This window comes from Pezoporus wallicus, unplaced genomic scaffold, assembly GCF_028554395.1.
Source record: "Pezoporus wallicus isolate ANWC-B61680 ecotype Strahan unplaced genomic scaffold, APGP_CSIRO_Pwel_v1 contig_6464, whole genome shotgun sequence".
Lineage (NCBI taxonomy): Eukaryota > Metazoa > Chordata > Aves > Psittaciformes > Psittacidae > Pezoporus > Pezoporus wallicus.
The window spans coordinates 6,824,893-6,847,733 of NW_026642130.1; the positions used below are offsets into that span (position 1 = coordinate 6,824,893).

Here is a 22,841-nt window from a genome sequence, read left to right on the forward strand (position 1 = left end):
ATAATTCTCCTATTAATATGAACCTTGTGTGTTAATACGAACCTAGCAGTTTGAAGAATCCTCCAATACACAGAAGTGGTGAGCAATTCAAAGGAGTGAAAGACAATGAAAACAATCAGAAAACAGCCCCTTAGAAGAATAATCACAAGACTTGTTAAAAATATGGATTCTCTATTTCTTTTGTGAGTTTTAGTGATATGTTCTTTGGTTATTTTCCCCAGCTTATTCTCACTATAGCTACTGTTGTCATTACAGAAAGCAGAAGACACTGTTGTATGCGCATGCAGACAGAAATCCCCAGTGATTATTCTGTGAACAAAAGCAACGACATCGCTGCACTGTCTGTGGCAGGGCAGGCCATTTAATCAAAATGGCCATTCAAAAACAAATCATTATAATCTTCTGAGGGTCACTCAAGGTTTCCTGCAAGAAACATATGACTATTTGTTAACCCAAGCACTCCTTTGGAGTCAGTTCAGGAAGACCAAGAGGGCAATTGGCAGATCTGGGAAGGACTGACCAGCCGACTCATGTGGTCGAGGTCCAATATGACAGCAGCATGGTGATGCTGCCTTTCTTGCTAGACAGCCCTGTGGTGTGAGTGACCCACACACACAACAGGTATCACTCACACACATTCTCCCACTTCACTTGGGAGGAAAACCAACAGCATTGCAGCCTGAAAAATGTCTTCACCACCACCCCAAAATGTCAGGTTTTAGGCTCAAGCTGTCCTCTCCATATTCACACACTGTCATCTCCAATGCACAACCCTGGCGCTTCCATGTAGCTAGCACAGAAATAAAGCTGTTTTGTTTCCAACTAAGCTGGATCCCCTAGGTCCCTTGTACTTTCTCCTTTCCACGAATGACCTCCTGGAGACCATTCTGTAGCTAAAAGAGGCACTGTCATCATGACAGGGAACAAGTTGTCACCTGGGACGTATGTACTGAAGTATTTTTGGATGGAAACTACTGCACTTTGCTGACATTTTCCATAAAAAACTTCTATCCTGTGCTGCGCTTGGGACATCCAAACATGATTAAGAAGCATCCTGACTTCTGCTTGCTTCTGCACTGAAATTACACTGCTGGCTTTTTTTTATATCTGGCTGAAGTGTAACTGATGTCGTTATCAACTCAAAGCTATAGGAAAAACGGAATCTGCTCTTTTGCAAAATCCTTCAGCTAGGACAAATCATACTGCCTCTATATTTTACATATCAAAATGCATGTGGACAAAAATAAATCAGCAGCTGGGGCTTCAGCATAGTCTGCTCATGAGGGAAAATCCTTCCACATCTTCTCCATCACCTCCTGACAAACAGGTAGGCAGATTACTGGAAAATTCTGTCTGCAAATTTCCCGGTGACTTAGAAGGGGTTCCTGGTACTTGCAACACTGCTTAAACTATGCAGGAACAAATATTCCCCTAGTACAAGTGTGGCTGATAACATCACAACATGCCTTTTCCACATATGTTTTAGGGAAGACCATTTACTTAACTTTTAGTCCATACAGAAGGCTAGAAAAAATAAAGATGTTTGTGTTACCACATGACACTCAACATGTTATATTATGAAACCCTGAAGAAAGGCAAAAAGGAATTACGTACTTTGGCAGTACATCTGACTTTTCCCTCTTTTTCAATTTGTTCTCCATTTTATCTCATACTCCGCAAGCATTTATTTTGATCTTTGTTTTAACTGTACAGAAAGAAAAAAGAAGGGAGGAAAAAAAATGTGAAATAAGAGTTCTATACGAAATGCAAGGCTAAGCAGGTAGGTACTGGTGGAGGGAAAAGACTGATCTACTAAAAAAAAATAAACCAAACAAAACCAAGAAAAACAAACATGACCTAAGAAAAATTAAAGATGACCATGAAGTAGTCAGTAATTAAAAGCAGATTTCCCACTGACCAGTTACAATCTCAGCAACTACTGTAGTAACAATCAACTTCATTTATTCATTTAATATATAAAAGCACAGGAAAAATCTTCAGATGACAGCCTTTATTTTCAGGTTCTATTTCCTCTGAGAAACAATAAAAACAGAGGTAGCCTATTAAAAAGCCTACCCCTGCTCAAATTGCCAATTTAAAGATTTTGGTCAAAGAAAACTGAAATCTGAAAAATGCCTCCCTCCCTGCAAGCCCAATAACTCCCCTTTCCCATCAGTCTCTAAACTAAGCACAATACCATATGAACCTACCCAAAGGAACGCATCGGTTGCATTAAAGTCCCAATGCAGTTTTCATATGGTTCATTGTTTGAGCTAATTTAATTAAAAGAGGGTCCAGCTGATTATTATCCTGGCAAAAGAAAACCGTATGGAAAATGCAATGGCAGATTGCCATGATCTTTGTTATCTTATCTCTAAACCGAAAACACAGCTAAAGGAAGAGGAGAGAACAAGCCCACTTTGCTAACCATCAAAAAAGGTGATGTCTTCCAACCATTTCCACAGGCTGGTACAAGACTCTGGTGTTGTCCAGTCTGCCAACTTTTGGCAGTCAGTAACATGCTGTGAACATGACCATGATCAGTTCAAGCCGGAAAAATTACCATCACAGTATGCTACAAGGACAATTTAGTCATCCCTCTAGGCAATGAAGAAGTAATTATTTATGGTCCAAACACCAGTCTGAGACCCCAGTGGTCCAGGCTCCACTCCGAACACCCTCACAAAATTTCCTAGGCAAATGTAGGGCTTGCTTCCATCTATAAGGCCAAGGTCACATCAAGTTGATAAGGACTGTATAAATATTTAAGTAGAATAAAAATACACATTTTAAGGAATATATAATCAGCTCAGGGCTTGAAGATCAGCTGTCCACAGAACTCAAATCAGAAGCAGATGGCCTTCTATGGAAAACTTTCTGAAAACCACTTTTGCATTAGGAATATTCCTTAAAACTCTGTAGGGACATAAATCAGTGCTGCTGCTGCTGGTCTTCACACTCTTATAGTCTGAAGACTAGTAATGCTAAACTGAATTTCATTAGATGAGAATAAATATTTCCATGAGCAGACATTTCTAAATTAGGGACTCTTTTGGTGTGGGTTTTTTTTTTAATGACTGGAAGATATTTTTGCAAGCAATTTTGATTCTGATCTACACATTTCCAACTGAAAGCTTTTCTGTTAGTATTGTGAAAGAATATAAAAAGAAAAGGAACAAACAACTTCAGTCTCTGCCCAGCAGATTAATGTTTTTAATAGAAAAGCTAAAACATAAGAAAAAAATAAAGGTAAAATGATTTGGCCGAGGTCACAAAAGCAAGCCAGTGGAACCGCTAGGAGTAAAGTCAAGTACAAGATTTCACCTGTGGATTTTGCGCTTGAAGCCAGCAGCTTACATGATAGACTTCCACTTGTCTCTTGGGTATCTTTGTCTCTAAATGCATGCACCAAACTTAAAAATAAATAGATCTTCCTAAACTGGAATGAAGACACTTTGGTTTAATGTCTGAGAGGAAAGATGTTTCAGTGAGACTAGGAGACTAGCTGTTACAAGTGAGACGATACTCAAACTTATTCCTTCTCCAATAGCCTTTGAGACACCACACAAATGATGGAATTTATGTAGCCGGATTGCAGTCTAATCAGTCTTTGTCTCAGTTACACCTCTGAAACAGAGAAAATAGTTTGCTATCCCTGGATTAGGTTTTACAGAAGGTACATTGAGCATGATTGTTTTGGAGGACAACTACTCTAAATGCTGACAGAGATTAAATTGTGGCCAAATAAGGTAGAAGAAATGCATTTTAAAGCTATTTTAGAAATACAGTCGTTTCAGATGAGTGTACTCATCCTCTCTGCTCAATTCCAGTTTAGAAGAACAAAGCAAGTGGAAGAGAGATTGTAAAGCAACAGGAGTAGCCATCGGTCATCTTCACTTCCAGATATTCACCCCCTCCTAGTTTAAAGTCCTTTCTGCATTAATGCACACACCTCGGGCAGCTGCTACACCACTATTAAGTGATTACGGGCGATGGAGAAAGAGCCTTCTGCAAACCTGCTCTCTCCTGAACACACCTTTCATACCAAAAGAAGTCTGAGAGTTTCCTAGATCAGACAACTCTTCCATATGGCATAATAAACCCATCCACACAGCCAATGATCTGTCCTCAGCCAGCAGTAATTAAAATTAATCATTCACAATTATTTTCATGGGCATGTTCAAAAAAAGACACCGCCAGCTCACTGAATCCTCAAAGTTAACAGACCTTGAAATAGGCTGTGGTCAGGTACAGCGTGTTCCTGGGTTTCAAGCAGTTAAAAACATGCTTTGCATATCGATTCACTACCCTCCTCACAGGGCCTGAGGTGCTGATGGTCAGAGGCACCTCGGCCCTGCAGCCACAAACCTGAGCTGGCATCAATGAAGGGAATGGGTAAGGAAAGACATTTTTCAAAGAAATGTTGCTATGTCTATAATTACTGCTGTCCTGGTGGGATTCAGAGCCATATTGGTGTTAAAATTTCCTATTCATAGAATCTTAGTGTCTTCTGAACTTGAGATTCTTTCCCTGTTTTCCAGCCATTCATATTAAGCTTTTAATCACTATCTTCTTCTCTTTCAGCTTCAGTGGTCACTGCTTATGCTATTTTGAGGGAGGTGAAGAGGTTTCTAAGCTACAGAGTAGCCTGGAGGTTACCAGTTTCCAAGCTTCAAAAACTACTGAAAAATTACATTTACAGAGCTTAAAACAAAACCCCACAAAAACCAACTTCAATGTAAGGGATTAGTACACTCACTTTATGGAACACTATTTACTTATACAAGCAATTTTCACAGGAGTGAACATCTACAATTCATGTCAGCAACCTTGATCAATTCTGTCCCTTTGAAACTTACCATAAAACACAATAGCAGGTCTTACGTATATAAACCCAAAATTTGTAGGCAGTATGTAAGAGTGAGACTGTAACCGCTGCAGAGAGAAAGCAATCTCACACCTAACAGAGTGCAGATCCCTAGGTATCAACCCGCATACTACTCCTTCCTTCCCATCAACTGGAATATTGATTTTTACAATACATACCGGAAAAAAAAGTTTTCACCAGATATACTGGAAGGAGGAGCAGGGTAATAAGATCACCTGCTTCCCACCATATGCATTCCATAGTTGGAACTCAAAACTGGAACTAAAAGCAAGATAGGGAAATCTAACTTCTTACATTAATAACTCTTCAATGGCTTCTGGTCCGAAGACTTCAAGGAATAGATATTCTCTTCTTTGCTGAAGGAGAGAAATGACTGATGAATATGTTTTCCTTTCTATCTTTGCAATCTAAAGGGATTTTTCTACACTATACGAATGTAGGTATGATGCTGTGCAGGAAACGGGAGCACTGAATGAAGAGGGAACAGCTACACAGGTAGGGCTCAGGAAATCTCTGTCTTCAGGAAATTCAGCCAGAGAAAAAGGAGGTAGACAGTGTGAAACAACTGCAGAACCCCGGCTTAAAAGCCTCCATGGCTGCCAGCGACCTGCAGCAAGTGAGATAATGTCATCCCAGACTCCTTTACGTTTTATGCAGAGTTACCAACTTTTTTTCCTACACTGTGTAATTACCTCATATATCTCTCATATTGTTCACTCCAACTTTTCATTATCACAGTTTCCAAATTTGTAATATATCCCCAGTAAGCCAGTTTCCCACTGAAGATGGTAGTAAAGGAATTAATACCCTAAAATTCAGGGCTCCCCACCATCCCATCTCTCCTTTATGCACCACAAGCCCTGCACTTGCATCAAGGCATCCAAAGTTGTAACTTCAGGCCTAGGATGAATACTGCCAGCTGCCAAGTCAGCTCTCACTTTCCACAGCTGGTCAGACGACCAGTAGGGACTGGTGTCTCCCACTAGGCTGCCAGGGAGCAAGCCAGCATCCCAGCTTCTCCCCAGCAGCCATTTGACTACAAAGCCTAACTCTGACTTGTGCACTTACCATGGTTTTTTCCCAGCCCTCAAAGTTTTAAAGCTATCGGGAAGAAGGATCTCAAAGGTGTGAAGCAGAGAAATCGTTAAAAAGGGTAGCAAACCTATTTCATCATGAATTATGGCCCCTTATGCCTTTTGAAAGTCAAGACTAAATTAATCACAGCTAAAACATTTTAGAAGCTTGTACAAACTCATCAGGGACCTTGGATGAACTCTAGCACAGAGGAAGTGGTAGGGCGAACTGTTAGAAAAGACACAATCAGCCCCCAAACCACCTTGGGAAACCAGAAATAGCCAGAACAGGCAGGGATAGTGTGGGTACGCACACATGTGTGCGTGGGGAGGATGCAACTCCCTGGAATTTCCTGGCTGTTCAACATAAAATGAAGGAAGACCAAGTGCCTGGGCATTGACATGTTCTCCCCTGAGCAGGGAAGTGAAGCAGCTCTGTCTGAGCGGAGAAGAAAATGCAGTTTCTTCTTCCAACCATGAGACAATCTTCCTAGTAATGGATTAAAGTGGTTTAAGTAACTATGCATTTAATGACATCAGAAGGGAAAGGACACAGTCACATTTTGATTGTTTTGAATGAGATACTGCTTTGCATTTTTGCTCCTGTTTTAAATACAAAAGTAGCATTCTTTTTGCCAGAGCTGACATGGTCTAAGGATATAAGCAAGACAAAGAGCACAGAGAGAAATATCATCTTTCATTAGTCCACTGACAGAGAAAACAGATGAGCTTTCAGACACCAAAATCTGCAGACATGAGGTCTTAACAATGTGAAGACCATTGCTCTTCAAATACATAAATGACTAAATACACATTTATATATACAAACATATACAAAATCTTCCTACCTTCCTTTAAAATCTGAAAGACTGTTATTGGCTTGCACTGCCAGTAACAAAACCAGCTCATCTTTCCTTTGGTTGGGTAAAGAAAAACAGACCATGGAAAGACCCCCAGAAGCAGAAGACACAGTTGGCTCCTGCAAAGTGCTGTTTCTTATTCTGTGACTTGCTTCACTTTGCCATTCTGTTCATCCACCTAAAAGGTTATTTTAGGATTTAAGCAAATAGGGTCATTTGGGGGACTGTATGCTCCTGGCTAAAGCTTTCCCTACCCCTCTCATGGGGAAAAAATAAATATCAAGCAGCAAAGAGAAGAAAGTTTGCTGCTCTTTAGCATACCCTTTCCCCCTTTCCTAATGCAAACTTAGAGCAGTTCCTGTAGAGATTGTAAACACCCACACAACTTTCCAGGTGCCAGGAAAAAAAAAAAAAACAACCCACAGCAGTAAATATATAACAGCAATTTCTTTACCCTTTCTTTGCTAAGTGACTGATATAAAATCTGTTGCTGCCTCATGGACAAACACACACAGAGCCTTTGGCAGAATGGAAAGATATTTTTGGGGAGCTGCGAGGATTTGATGGCTGTCTTATCTTTCCCTGTACATGGAACAGTCTGCATAACCTAATAGCATTAGCTTACTAACAGATACATTAATAGGTATGGGGGGAGGGAAAGGAAGAGGGGGGAAAAAAGACACTAAAATATATTCCACCTACACATCTTGCTACTAATCATAAACTCAGGTAGAAAGCAAATTGCTTCTTCTGGTCCAGAAGAAGAAAATAAAAAGAAAGTAGAGAGAGACTGGAAGAGAAAAAGGAGGGAGGGGCAAGAAGCAGATATTTTCATCTTTTTCTGGAAATCATCACATATATATAAGAAATAACCTTGTACTAATCGCTACATTTATCAATCCATGACAAGGAAAGAGGAAAGTGAGAAAAAACAACTCCAGAACTGCCACAGCGTCTTACAGTTAGTAATTTCAGAGTGATAAATATAATGCTGGCCTTAGTCTGCTAGAAGGATTAGATTTAGCTGTAAAACAAGAAGTGCAGTTAACAGTTGCTGTTGAGTCTGGTGTTAAGATTAGAAAGCACTGCTAATCACAAGAAATGTAAAAAGATTAAGAGGTGATGGTTGCCAGGAAGGTTTTTAAGAGCATGTAAATACTGGAATTCATTCAGGGATTAAAATTCCTCAAGGAGAAAAAAGAAAAAAAAATTAAAAAAAATAAGGATAGATGATAAACACAGCATTCAGTTTCCCTAACACTGTCCACACCCATTTCCCAAGCATAAGGAGAGTTAAAAGGGGTGGAAAAGTGACTATATGCCAAGGATTATGCTGAAGGGTCCTAGGAGGACTTTAGTGAAGAGAAGCAAACATTTGTAATCTAGTACCGACCAATTAAATACTACAACGTAAAAGCATTAGTACAGTGGGTCCGGGTAAGGAGACTTTGCTTACAAAAAAACTACCCAAACACAGTGGAGTTTTTAAAGGCACTATAACAGAAATTACAAGGGCATCAATCATCTTCATCTTTTCAATAAGAAGATTAAGACAACACCTTGATTTCCTGGTTAGTTTTCAGCTGCTTTAGAATCACCTATATGATCTACTTATCAAGGACTAAGTAGAGCACCCCATAAAAAAAATTAAAATAAAAAATACTCAAACTGGTGTGTAAAACTCTCTGTGGGTGGGAAATAAAAGAAAGAAAATCAGCTTCCAAAACCTCAAAATGAATACTACCTTTTGAAAAACACCTCACTTACAGCAATGTTATCCATCAGCAACAAAGTTTCATCGCTGTCACCCTCGGCCACCACCATCCCAAGCTGCGCAGTCCATAGCACAACATCAAGGATAACAGAGACCTCCGCAGAGCCCATTGGTTTTCCCCGCAGGCCTGGCGGACAGTCAACAGTCGTTTAGTGGTAAGGGCACCCAAACCTTGCCTCTCTCCCACCGTGACCCAAATCTACCCAATGATTCAGAGTAAAATTCCAGTGCCACCACAGAATTTCATGAGCATTTGCTCATGGGCCTCCAAGGAGCTTGAATGTTGATTCAGACCAACCTCTTTTAACTCATTAATTTACCTTCTGTAAACCTGCACCCTGCAAGATTTCAAAGGGTTGGGGAGTGAAATAAAATAAGTTCATAATCTTCTAGCATGCCTCTCAAGTCAAGTGCTCCTGGTGCAGCTGTCTGGCTCTGTAAGAATACTCTTCCATTTTGTTCCCCTAAAATGAACATTTTTTTCCCAGGTGCCCGTAGCAAAAGCAGAAATAACCATCTTCCAAGAGTTATAAAACAGTCATATTTAATAATAGAGGTGAAAGCTGTGTATATGATTTCTGCAGAAGTCTTTTCAGTAGAACAGATATATTTATTCACTGCATTACGGAACAGTTTGAGAAAACAAGATCATACAATGTACACTGCCTCTATTTAAATTGTTTCATTTCTATTCATGAGTGTCTGATTAGATACACTGAAAATATCATCAGTAAGAAATAAATAATTCTGCCAAATTAATAGCTGTTGATTTCTTTTACCTGAAAATGTAAGTAGCATCTCATTCACACTAGGTAAAGCTGCTATAATTTGGATGCATCGATCTTGCTGGTTCAAGTCTACCCAGCACACTGAGACAGATATTAACCTATGTTTTCTTAATACTAAACACCTTCTTTCAAAACAGTAAGTTTTTCAGCAAGTTGAGATGGGCTACTATGCGCTTTGCTTGCAGAGGCTCAGAAGTTACCTACGGGGTTTTTTTGCTGTAGTCTTTTTTCCCCAGATAGTGGGTTGAGAGAAATAAATTGCTTAAAATGAAAAAAATGTTTTAGAAATGGTATTTTAAGGGGGTGCAGGTAAAGTTTCTGTATCGGACAAAATCCATCTCAACCTCAGCAAATGCTCTTTAATTAATAACATCTTGCTGCCTCAGAAACAAAGTGGCGGAAGAAACCATCACTAACAACATTAGATGAGAGGAGCTACTAACCAGCCGTAAACCAAGGGCTCTCCAGTACCTCCCTCCCTGTGAAGTATTTTGCTGGAGAAACCTGGGAAGAGACAGATTTGTGCAAATGGAGCAGAATATATTATTTAGCAGGAAGATCGGACTAATATTCTGTTTGGTGAAAAAAGAGAGACTAAAAACATCGAGCTAGTATATGTTTTAGACATTACAGAGTGATGAATGCAGTATGCCTGCTCAGCTTACGAACATCTGAGAAAAAGCCCTCTGCATCTTAAAAAATTCATCCAGTTTGACTCGACAATGAATTCTTCTTCTGAAAATCAAATATAATTGCTGTAGCATTTCAAAGAGTCTAAATGCACAGCTGAGTATCTTAAGAGCACCCTGTTTGCAAAGCAGCTAAGTGATACACCTCAGAGAGCTACTGTTAGCTACTGCAGGCAAGATAAATCAAGAAAATGCTGAGTTGAGGTGCAATTTGACAGTTATTAGCAGAACAGGAGTAATCTGGTGAAGAAAAAAAAATCTGACAAAATCTCAGTTCACAGCAATGGATTTTGGAAGCCTATTTGCACATAAATTGGAAAAAACAATTCCTGCATTAGGAACTGATGAAGATGAAACAATATACCCTAAATCCTAACATATTTGAAATTATTTTCTTTGATTCAAAGCTGATAATCCTTTAACAGGCAGTAACTAAACAGGGGCTTACTAGACTTGCTCTGCATGTTGAAGAGACTGCACAGTCAGATCCTGATCTAGGGCCATTCAACTATCAGAATAACCGGATTTACTGCTATATGCACCTTTGTTTTTGCCATTTGAAAGCATCTACAGCGCACAGAACATTCAGCTGTGTTTTAAGCATTAGCACCATAAATATCCCCTCGTGTACCATATACTTCACCACTTCTGGCTTCCCATAAATCAAGCCTACAACCAATCATCTTTATGTTGGACATTAACAGCAACTCTATTATTCAAATCTAGTCTGTGCAGAGTTGCCTTTCACATGGATGTAAAGCAGCTCACGAGCAGGCTTACGACTGAGCAGAGGAAGATTCAAATCTGGCTGTGATCTTCTCACCACCAGAGATACGATATTCTGCTTCTTTCAATCTACCTTATCTGTGCAAAAAGCTTTAAAAAAACCCAAACTCCTATAAGCAGAAAAAAAATCCCAAGTCTTTTGCTCTCTTCAAGAACTGCCTCTTTGTGTCTCCATAAACACTTAGCATAAATTTTTTTGCTCCCATTCTCATAAGCAGAAATGCTGTTCTTTACTGCATTTCAATTAGGCGCATAGATTAAGAGATATCTTTTGTGTCATTATATCAAACTGTTCCCCAAACATACAGCAGGATTTTATAGATTGTCATCTTTTGCACTTACCACTGGATTTTCACACTCGGTGCAAAAAAGTGCAGTAAAATAGAAAGATACCTTCCCTGTCTTTACAGTGCCCACCAAGAATCATTTCAAAACCAAACACCTTAGCTGAGATTTAAGCAGCACAAGCTGTTCACCCACGGGTCTTCTTTTTTTTCTCTTCCCTTCCCCTCATCTTTCAGTTCATGAGGATAGGGAACATGAAATGGATTTATGTTTAAATAATTCATCTTTTCAGGCACGTCAAACCAAGTACCTGAGTTCATCCACAGGGCTGACCAGATTTAGCTGATTCCAGTGGTATTTTAAACAGCATTCTGGAGAGCTAGTCACAAAAGGTTGCAAGGAAATGCCGAACAGCTGTGTTAATAGAGTTGTTTTGTAATGACATGTGTTGAAACTCTACCTATTCTTACTGAACACAGCTGAAAAGGAGACATTACCAGCCATCCCAAACTGCCACAGCATTTTGGAGACTCATGCCTGCACAAGAGATGCTTTGTGAGCAGGGTGAGCTCTGGCACATCCTGGGAAGATGGAAGAGAATTACAAAGGCTGAGCATCATTTTCCTGCCAAGTGGTAGGAAAACATGCGGCAACATAAAGCATCTTTAGGAGCACAAGTCCCACAGGGTAGGCATCTGCACTTGCTGAGTTGATCCTACAAGCCAAGTTGTCTTAAACTAAGATCCCATGGGGAATGGAAATGATGGCAGTAACTCTCCTCCTCTTCAAGCAATGGAGGAAAATAACAGAGGGATTTTTGTATTTTTAAACATCCTAAGAAGTACAAACAATGGATTTACTCTTGCAGGAAATGTAACAATATTCCTCTGTAACCTTTACTACACTTGAACTTCAAGTCTTGTTTATTGTGCTAAATAAACCATACTGAATTCTTGCAGCTGAAGGGAGGAAGATGACCTAGGGACCTGGGGTTTTTTTTTTGTTGTGCTCTCTTAATAAGAAAGCCATAATTTAAACCTTTCAATCCTTAATGCTTACTTTAGTAACAGAAGCAGGGTCTCTCCTGCACCTGGCTATCTGCATGTTAGAAGAGTCTGCAAAAGGGGAGCATGGAAATAGGTCTTTTATGCAACTAAGATCTGTTCCCCTAAATTACACCAACTTATCCAAACCAAATTAGAAAAAGCAGTAAAAGAAATATAATTAAATTTCAGGCTATAACAACAATCCACCAGAATTTTAGCAACACTGCTTTGCCTGTGTAGGAAATGGTTGGTTGTAGTAAAAAAATCATTTTGCCATGTGGAAACCTTGAGCAGGTTAGTAACCCACTACCATACCAGAGATGAATTTTTGCAGTCAGGTTTATATCTTCAGATTCACTGAAGTGGAGATTGATTGCAACAAAACCAGAGAAAACCACTGGAGAGATGTGTTGGAAACAGAGCAGGACAAAAGGAAAACAAACACAAAAAATACAATATTCTTGGATTTGCAGTGCAACCCTCACTGATTTATTCCAAATGAGTTTGTGTTTCCAGTCTCAATTAACATAACTCATAATACTATAACCTAAATCAAACATAGAAAAAAAATTGTTAAAGAGTTAAGTTTTGCAGAATGTGTTTTGGATGAGTTTCATTAGAAATACCACTAAATACTTTTAAGAAGTATCATCTTAATGACATGCTTATTCTTGAGGGGAAGTTTTGAGCCCTTCACTGCAAGCAGGACCTTAATGGCTTTGAGCTACTGTTTATGCAGTGGGAGACCTCTTTAAATCAAAGATTTTAAAAGTGTCCTTGTTCTAAGCTCCCTGTGCTGGGCATCCCATCACAAATTTATGTCCTCATGCTTTGCAGGGTAATAATATCCATATACCCACATAACCTGTCTGTGAGCAACACAGACTCTTCCAGTTGGCAAATCTTCCCACATTAGATGGGAAAATTAAGTGCCTGATAGTCCTTGCGTGTGGAAGCCACTCTAAAACAAAATGCGTAACATTTTCTGTCTATAACATACACATAAAATACATGTATGTTGAGAAAATGTACATTAATTGATTCTGACAAAGAGCCATCACAATACAGTCCATCACCGTAACAAAATGCCTACAGTAATGCCTATTGAATTACAAGTTCTGTCCTTTGGTGATGTGGAAAACAGCATTCATTTCTTTCCTTCATAATACAAAAGCCTTGCTGTAACCTTTTTTAAGTTTAAAACTGAAATTGTTCTTGCTTTATCCCAGCTGACAATATTAGCTGTGGAGAAGCTTGCTTCCAGAGGAAGTGGAATGTAAAAACAAAGTTGCTGTGACCTTAACAATAATCCTGTTTGCATATTACAGTACATTTTCCTACTATAACAAGGCAAAGTCCCTTGTGTTCCGGTCAGAAAAAGTCATCTTCCAGTAAAAGCATACTGTGATCAATAACATTTTCTTAGTATATTATATTATCTCTCACTGAAACACTTTTTCACTTGGCATTGCAGGCTGCCAAGTAGGGGAAATTCATGACAAAACTAAGATGGCAAATGAGATACTGCAAATTAATTCCATCCAAGAGCAATCGTTTCTTTGTGAACAATTTGACAAGCCTTTGTCATCTGAATTCAGCAGAAGCTTTCTCAGCTTTCAAATATATGTGAAACAGAAGACTGCTGCACTACTGTACCAATCTTCACTTTAGGCTGCATAATTTTGTGTTGAAATATATTATAGTTTGAACAACCAACTTTGAGAACAGATCTGGTGGGCATACTTTAAATATTAGTTGAGAAAATAGACTCAGAAGTCTGCAATATCAGTTGCGAAATCCTGTTTTCAAGTCACAGCCCAGAGCATGGCAGAGTACAGGAATCCTGCACTTCTGAAGCTGTTTTGCTACAGAGTCACCTGTAATGCGATCTTGAAAAGGCCCAAATGATAAAAATGCCAGTTGAAGGATCTCAATTGGGTACCGGCAAAGTTCAAAGAGAACTTCGTCACAATGGGAATTACAGTAATGTACTTCTCTATCCACATGTCTGAACTTCTGCTACGAGTAGTAGCTTTATACCTCCCTTAGAGCTAATGTCCTTCTGCAGGCTGAAGCGGTGACCCAGTGGCACACAGCCGGGAGCAGAGCCAATGCTCCTCGCCTTCCATGGGAAAGCACATCATTTTAGCAACAGCAGCTGTAGATCCAGTTGCATTACTGAGAGTAATTGCTGTTCAGCACAGTCCAGAAAGGTGTGATCCTGCAAAAAGGCTTGGGTCCAGGCAAGATATTGTCAGTAGGATTACTTACATGCACCTTATCTCAGGAAGATTAGGTGCAGAATCACTGCTGTATTAATATTTCAGCATAAGGAATAAGGGGCAGGCAGCAGTTATTGAATATTCATGCTGTAGCAATGCTCTCTCTGTGAATTCTCTAGCAGAACATGTAAAGGCTGTAGCCATACCCGGAAGAGTTTACTATCCAACACCCCAATTAAAGAGATACTAAAGTATCTACTCTGTTTTAAGCTCACAGGGAAAGCTCATTGACTAATTGTATTCCTATTGTGAAGCATGTGCTCAATTTCTCACTTAATGAAGACTCACTTTGAAAACAACATAAAAGAAGTGGGGGAAAAATGGATAAAAAATTAATTTACATCAGCAAATCCCAACACCTCAGGAGATCAGAAACATGTAAAGGGCCACACAACTCATCTACCTAAGAAGTCATTCATAAAAGATAAACATCCTTTTTAATTGTGGAGGAAATGCATGCAGGGGAGATGCACAGTAATCAGCTGATGGAATAAATCCAACAAGCAGCAGATAAATTTTTGAGAGAGGAGAGGCAAAAATAGGATTTGTCCCAAAATAAGATTTGTTCCATGGATAAGCAGGAGCACAGATGACATTATAAGCAAACTGTATGTGAAGCACAAAGTAGTCAAGGTTTTGAAGAACAGGACAAAGTTTGTGGGGGGATTTGGTGGTTTTTTTTGTGGGTTGTTTTTTGTTGGTTTTTAACAAAATAAATTAGGCAGCAAGTCTTCATGTAAATGAGCACATATAGAACAGCCTTCCTAGGTGAATAATTTCTTTTACAATTAATAAAATCTGCAACCTGAGTAACAACATCTGATAACTTTTTGCCATTTGCAATTATCGCTCGTCCCAGCACCAAAACCTCATTATTATTATAGCTGACAAAAAGAATACTTAACTGCTTCTATGAAAGGACTTGATTTTAAAAGAATCCCAAGTTTCTAAGCTTCGTTTCTACTTTCAAAATTTGAATGTGAAAAATGAGGCCATTCCTTGTGTATGTCTCCTTCAATTCCAACAAGTAATTTGGATAAAATTTGTACAGTAACACAACACATTAGAAAAGCATACTACTTTGGTTTAAAAGCAACCTACAAAGAGTACAGAGTTAACATAACCCTATAACTACAAGCACATATTTTATACTATAAACATACCTCCTTTTTTTTTTCCTTTTTATAGCACTTTTCTCCCAAGTGACTAAAAGCATTTAGCAGTTACCATAGGACTCGCAGCACTCTTGTGAATAAGAGTATATAATCTCCATTTTAATGACATGGAAGCTAAGGCAAAACTACTGCAAATGTAGTTGTAGCAGAGATGGGAACAGGAACCACATCTAATCCCAAGATCTGCAAGTAAATCTAGGCCTAACAAGTATATGTACGGGCAGAAAGGAACATAGGTATTTTTGTGTTAGCACCTTTGGAGATGTTACTATGGATGTTACCTGTTCCTCAATCCATCCTTGCCCCCTTACATAACAGCACAACAAAAATCAGAGACCTGTTTACAAAAAAAGCAAACAACCCAGATGCTGTTAAATAGACTCGAACACACACAGGAAAAAATACTGCCTGATGTGTAGATGCTCGACAAACATTGATCCAAGCTCTTTACAAACACAGGTCTCCAGTTTGTCATGATTTAGTGGATGGTTAAAGGTCTGGAGAACACAGTGAGACAGTCTTTCTGCGGCATGTAGTAAAGCAGGCAACAGCACAAGATGCACAAAGGGAAACACTGGTAAAACAGAAGGAAGAAAAATTCAGAGCAGGTGCTTAACCAGCAGAGTGGCTGCCCAGGGAGGCTGCAGAGCCCTGTCCAGGGAGGGTATCACCTGGCCACAGACACAGCCCTGAACAACCTGCTCTGCCTCAAGCAGAAGGCTGGACAAGATAACCTCCCAAGGTCTCTCCCAAACTGAATTAGTCTATGAACGTCATACCAAAGAAACGTGAAGTCATTCCTTGGCTTTTCTGCTGCATCCCAAAGCTTATTGCAAATTCATACAAAAAGTGTGACCTCGGACTTCTGTGACTAACTGTTTCTGCTTCGTTCGGCTTGCTCCTTCTCCTGTAAAGGATGAAATGGAAGAAACCCAAATCTTTGCTTTCACACACCTATAAACTACAAAAATGAAAAGCAAAACACATTAATTAGGAGTTCAAAGTCCTAAATGCACATGGTCATTTGAGGTCTCGCTTTGAGCTTATACACCTTCCTGACCCTCTCTCTTCCTAAAAAATACTCCAAAAAAGCAATCAGTGCTGTGCAGAGAGACCCATGGTTATTAAAATAACTGCATCACAGAAGCAGCTCTCAACTTTTTCAGTTCAAATCCCCCCCCTTTCTCTTCCATAAGAGGTGCTGCATATGGTGAAAACTAATTCAGTTTGAACCAGAAAAAAATGGGGTTAAGTACTCCCTCAGTTGGAATATAAAAATTGCAACTGCACGTGATTGTCAGGATATAAAGGGCTACAGGCAACATGCAGAAATACATTTATATCCTGCAGAAAAACTAAGCAAGTTGAAAGGCCTTTTAAGGGGAACAGCTGAACTAGAAATATCCAGAAATGAGTAAGACAGACAAGTGTGCAAGTCCTACACGCAGCCCATTCCCAGAAGGAGACAAAGTCCATCCAGGAATTCAAGCCCTTTTCAAACAACGTCTCACACTTATCACAAGGCTTCAGCAGGAACCACAGACACAACTGGCTTCTCCTTTCCAAATTAATTTCCTTTTTTTTTTCTTTTTGTTACAACCAGATCACAGCTATGGTGACAGAAACACCCACAGGCATACCATAACCTAACAGAATAACTTCAAATAATTTGATATTCAGCCTAAAACTATCCTCAGCATTTCATGTTGATGTGACTAGGTGATGCTGCAACTTATCACAAGCCAGATCTGCTAGACATTCCCCACCGCAGAAAGTGAATTAAACTGTCACTCACCATTCTATGAGTTGCTCTAGTGTAACTACTTCTTCATGAGTCGGACAACATTTCTCTGAATTAAAACCGAAACACTCTGTTGCAAGTTAAAGTCTACATCCTCATTCCTGTATGTTTTCTCTTCCTTTCCAGTTTTCTTACTTTCTGCTCAACTATTTTTTTCCCTGACTCAGCACATTTAATCCCCTCTGCTCCACTTGCCCCCTTCATGGCTTTCTTTTGCTCCCCTTCTTGGCAGATATAAACTGAGTAACTGGCATATGAGCTCCAGCCACCCTGGCTAAACTATTAAGTATGATCTGAGTACTGAACTACTGATGCCCTCTCGGTCCTTCCCCTAAGGCCACTTACAAGGGAACTAGTGAGCAAAGCCTGCAGGAGCACGTCTCCCTCCCAAGGACCATCTGATCAGTGTGTCAAGCTAAGGCTGAGGCTATCCCTGAGTGTCCATTCTCTGGCATATCTCCCAACGTACAGACTCTATTAAAATACAGGGAAAACAAGATACATTATTCACTGTGACGGCTACAAAAAAAAAAATAGAATTTGAAGAACATTTGATTTAACTACAATTACAGTTGTTGGTATCTGCAATTTGCAGCATTACACACACACAGAGACAAACATAAAGGCGGCATATAAAATAAAAGCCTTATTCATAATTCAGACTCAATTTCCAGCAACAGTTTTGTATATATATTATTATATACACTATTTATGACTGTGTACTGGCAGCACAGAAAAGGATTAAATACACTCTCCCATACACACCTGGACACGCCTTAAGCATACACACAATTTCCTATTTTACCATGAACATACTAATGATAGGAATTGAAACAGATTTTTATCTTATCGAAGCTACACTGAAAGTTTTAAGCTAGTTGCTCAGGGAAATATGCCCATTTCCAAGAGGGAAAGACTTGGAAATGGGCTTTCACTGTTTGCAAAATGTAGCTCTTCACACTCATTAATGGGAAGAGGCTTTCAGAAACATCACGTTCAAGATGCGCTGGGGATACTGAAGTGTTCAATAAGGAAACCTGTGGAGGAACAGCAAACACTGGAAGGAAGGATTGCACAACAGTGTGTGAAAGATTAAACATTAAAAATAGGAAAAAAAATATATAGGACTTAGTGGTCTTGGTAGACAAGAAGTAGAACCTGACCCAGTAATATGCCCTTGCAACAAAGGCAAAGTGCTTCCATCCTGGGCTACATTAGCAGGAGCAGAGCCACCAGGTCCAGAGGATGACCCTTCCCCCCATGAAGGATTTGTGAGCCCTCCAGAACAAGAAGGCTTTGACATACTAGAGCAAATCCAGGGGAAGGTACTGGTGGCTGGAACACAGGCTGAGCACCCACAGACCTCACTATGTTTTCTAATTCCCCAAAGGAAAGGTGCAGAGAAGATAGGCTGAACCTATTCCTGGAAGGGTACAGAGATATGACAAGAAAAAGAAGCTGCAACAATGGAAATTCAGATATCCATCATAAGGTGGCAAAACATGGCAACAGGGGCCCAGCGAAGTTTTGGAGAATATCCTTGGAGATATTCAAAACCCAACTGGATATGTCCCTATGCAACCTGGTGTAGGTAACCTTGATCTAAGCAGGAGGCTGGACTAGATCATCTCCACAGGTGCCTTCCAGACTGAATTACCCCACAAATCCACATATCCGGTTGCGAAAAGCCAGAAGCCTGGTCAAAGGAGGCCAAGAGGATAAGAAAGATAAATAGCAGTGAGGGTCAGGATTAGCTCCATGAAGTAAAGACAGGACTGGAGAAAGAAGCTAGGAAAGGGGTGAGGCAAGAAAAATAGCAGGTTGAAAGCAACAGTGGAAGAAAAGAATCAAAGACTGGGGAAGAGGCAAAAGAACACTAAATCACACTTTCCTCCAGTAGCTGGGAAGTGAAAAATTCCACAAGAGTCATTCCATAATGAAGTCAAGTATTTCAGTTTCTGCTCTGATGTGTGAAGTAGAATTGGATAAGAGAGGGAATCAGTTCTTTCTTTCCCCTTCTCATGTCTCCAAGAAACTAAGTAACCTTTAATCTCCCTTTTCCAAATATTTAAACTTGATCTTGCAAACTTCACAGATATTTATAACTATGTACATTAGGAAAATGTTTAATTTATAATATAAAAACACATGCATATTTGTCAGCTTAGAACTCAAAATGTTCACTACACTCAAATGAGTGCCTTAGAGCTTTTTACAGTTCAGTAAGATACAGGCCTACAAATCTGTACACACAGACGACTGCTCCCTCTTGGAGCTACCACCAAATTCAAATACTCTTAGTCAGGTTTACAGCATTAGTATTCATCCTACCACATTATTTTTCTATTGTTACACAGATGCTCAGTTGCACATTCTCCGATAGGGACTTGCTGCAGTCACTGGAAGGAAAAGCACAGTCCAAACTGCATTCGTGTAAGCAAATAAGAGACTATGAAAGAAAAACCAACCTACAACAAGAACAGGTATCTGCACACTTACCCTGCAATATCCCGAATCTCTATCAAAATCAGCCTCAGGTGTAACAGTCAGTACACAGGACAGCAAACCCTTGCATTTAACAGGAGGTTTCTGGGAAGCCAGGTTATCTAAAAAGAGTTGAAAAGAGTAATTTTAATACAGGAAGTCACCTATGCTTAATATGAATAGGTTTCACATGAGCTACAGCACAAAGAAAAAAACACAGAAAACAAAAAAAAAAACAGTTGCACAATGGGAGACCACCATGATCAGCATGAATAATTTAATCCCCTGAAGGTGACAAATTTGTTACGAAGCACAGAGAGTTAGATGCGAGTAGTAGATACTTAGGGTTTAACAAAGAATTTCTAATACCCAAGATAACCCTCTAATCAAGGATGTGGAGGAGACCAGAAGGAGCACAATCTTTTGCTTAATTAGTTGCTATCAAAGAGAAGATGAGTTCAAGCACTTGCAGAAACAAGTCAATCTAAGATTATTTGAAAGTTTAATAGTGTTCTAGAGTCTCTGGTAACACAGGGATTGCCCGTGAAATCAAAACAATCCCTAGAGATAAATTTAAAGAAATATATCTCATTTTAATGCCCAGAGTAAAATGACTATTCATTAAAGCAAAGCAGTTTTATACCAATATTCTCCATCTCAGATGTAATATATACTGAGGTAATCTTTACGACAGGAAGTGGCAGGTAATCCTGCAAGAACAAACTGCTGCCATTATCTGCAAATCAATACAATTTTTTTTTAAGTGGATGTAACAGTACCTATTGATTTTAGGTTTTAGCACCAGAGTTTCAGTTTCTACTAAGAAGATTCTTAGAATGACAAGAGAGCTGCAAACAAGTAATTCAGTTATACAAACTAATTTGAAGTTTACAAGTGCATTTCCCTTGAACAATGCAATCAGGGCTTCCCTCCCATTACCTCAACTTAAACCTTTTTCATTCTATATATAATTTATGTTTTATCTAATTATAATAATTGTGAGGTGGTAAAGTAACACTTACTAAACCTACCTGTAAACTATAGAAGGGTTACCATGCAAAACACCTCCTTGAAAGCTATCTCCCTATGCTGCTAGCATAGTTACTACAGAATATTTGTATGACTTTTGCTATGTTTAAATAGCTCAACCAAATAATTTACCTTGTGAAATGACCTTACAATCCAAAGAGGTGATGGTAAAGGAACAGGAAATAGAAGCACATGGAAGAACTAAATGATTTATCCAAGGTCACTTGATGGATCAGTCGAGCAATGAGATCCATTTGGTCATGCTTTGTTCCTTTAAGAGAGTTTAATAAAACTGGTAGAATCTTACTGCATTTCTGCAAATGAAGCACACCACAACTTAAGCTTGACTAGCTGACCAAATGGATGCAATGAATGATCTGTAATGAATGATCTGCAATAAGAGCTGGCTGCAAGGCAAGATGTACCATCACACAGAAGGAGGAAAAAAAAAAATCAGACCATTATAAAAAAGGTTCAAAGGGATGGGATTAGGGCCAGCTGGCATCCCAAAATTAATCTCATAAAACAAACAAGGCAGCAAGGCCAGGTAGCCTGGGAGGAATACAGAGACTGTCTGAGCAGCCAGGGACCAGATTAGGAAAGTTCTGGTGGCTCCAACATAAGAAGGGCTGACCTGCTGGAGTGAGTTCACAGGAGGCTATGAAGATGCTCAGAGTGCTGCAGCACCTCTGTTACGGAGACAAACAGGGAGAGCTGGGCTTGTTCAGACTAGAGGAGAGAAGGCTCTGGGGACACCGTAGAGCAGCCTTCCAATACCTAAAGGGACTGACAAGACATCTGAAGAAGCTGTGGCTGCTCCATCCCTGGCAGTGTTCAAGACCAGGTTGGACAGGGCTTGGAGCAACCTTGTCTTGTGGAACCTGCCCTGCCCGTGGCAGGAGGGTTGAAACTATGATCTCTGAGGTCCCTTTCAACCCAAAACATTCAGCAATCCTACTAAACAGACAAAGCATCTACAATTTTAGTCCTTCATGAATTAAAAACAGAGCCTGTTGTAGCCACTAGCCAGCTGAAGGTTAGTTTTTTTAAAACCTAAACAAGATAATACAAAGGAGCAGCACATGAAAGGTCTGAGGAAGGTACGGATATGCAAACATCTTATCCACATTATCCTCCACCATACAATTCTATGATTCTCATCTTCTCTGTCATACAGAGTTCCTTCCTTCTCCTCATCCTGCTTTGTTTACAGGGTTAGATTCATTTTGGAGTTAAGGCTGTTCAAATAGCTGGTCTACTGATTTATTTAACACTTCTTGAATGCTTTGTAGAGACATTTCAACTGAGTATTTCTAGCTTTTACAACATGACTAAAGAATTTAGCATGGACTGCCTGAAAAAGCTCAAACAAAAATAGAATCTCTTTTTTGTTTTGCTTTTTGTTTGTGGAAAAAGCACTGTTTTCATGAAGCAGTTTATGGAAAGGAAAGAAAAAATCTCAAGGGAGTAATTCTTCCTTTGCATAGTGACTCATCATGTCACAGTTACCCCATCATCTCCAAGGGCAACACTAGGCCAGAGATGCTCTGGGAGATCTCATTAGGGAAACATCCACTTTTCAAAGCCATCTCAGGGCTCTTGTTCCAAACTTCACAGAACAGAGAAAGAGCCTTTGACAGTAAGAAAAAATGTAATTGGTTTCTGATAGGGAAGAAGCCTTGTGACAGTTTTACACGAAGGAAACCTTTTTATTTCCCACCTCAATAATGAAAGACATGAAGAATATTTAAAAAACATATTGCAGACTCTAGATGGCAGTGCCACAGGGAAAGGCAAAACAGCCCTCACAGCTGGATACGGGACATCTGAAGAAAGGAGGATCAGGAAGAAAAAGCAGCAAGAAAAGCAATAATCCCTCAC

The 22,841-nt window shown here is 39.5% G+C and overlaps 1 protein-coding gene across 3 annotated transcripts in view; it reads right to left on the reverse strand.

The window, feature by feature from the left end:
* Positions 1 to 22,841, reverse strand: part of KLHL29 (kelch like family member 29) — a 403,205-nt gene that overhangs the window by 316,333 nt on the left and 64,031 nt on the right. For 2 of the 3 annotated variants that reach the window (XM_057427614.1, XM_057427611.1), the window contains exon 2: positions 19,947 to 20,053. The exons of the other annotated variant lie outside the window; for it this stretch is intronic. The gene's annotated coding sequence lies outside the window, so the exon portion shown is untranslated. The remainder of the gene's footprint in view (positions 1 to 19,946; positions 20,054 to 22,841) is intronic. 3 annotated transcript variants of the gene reach the window in all.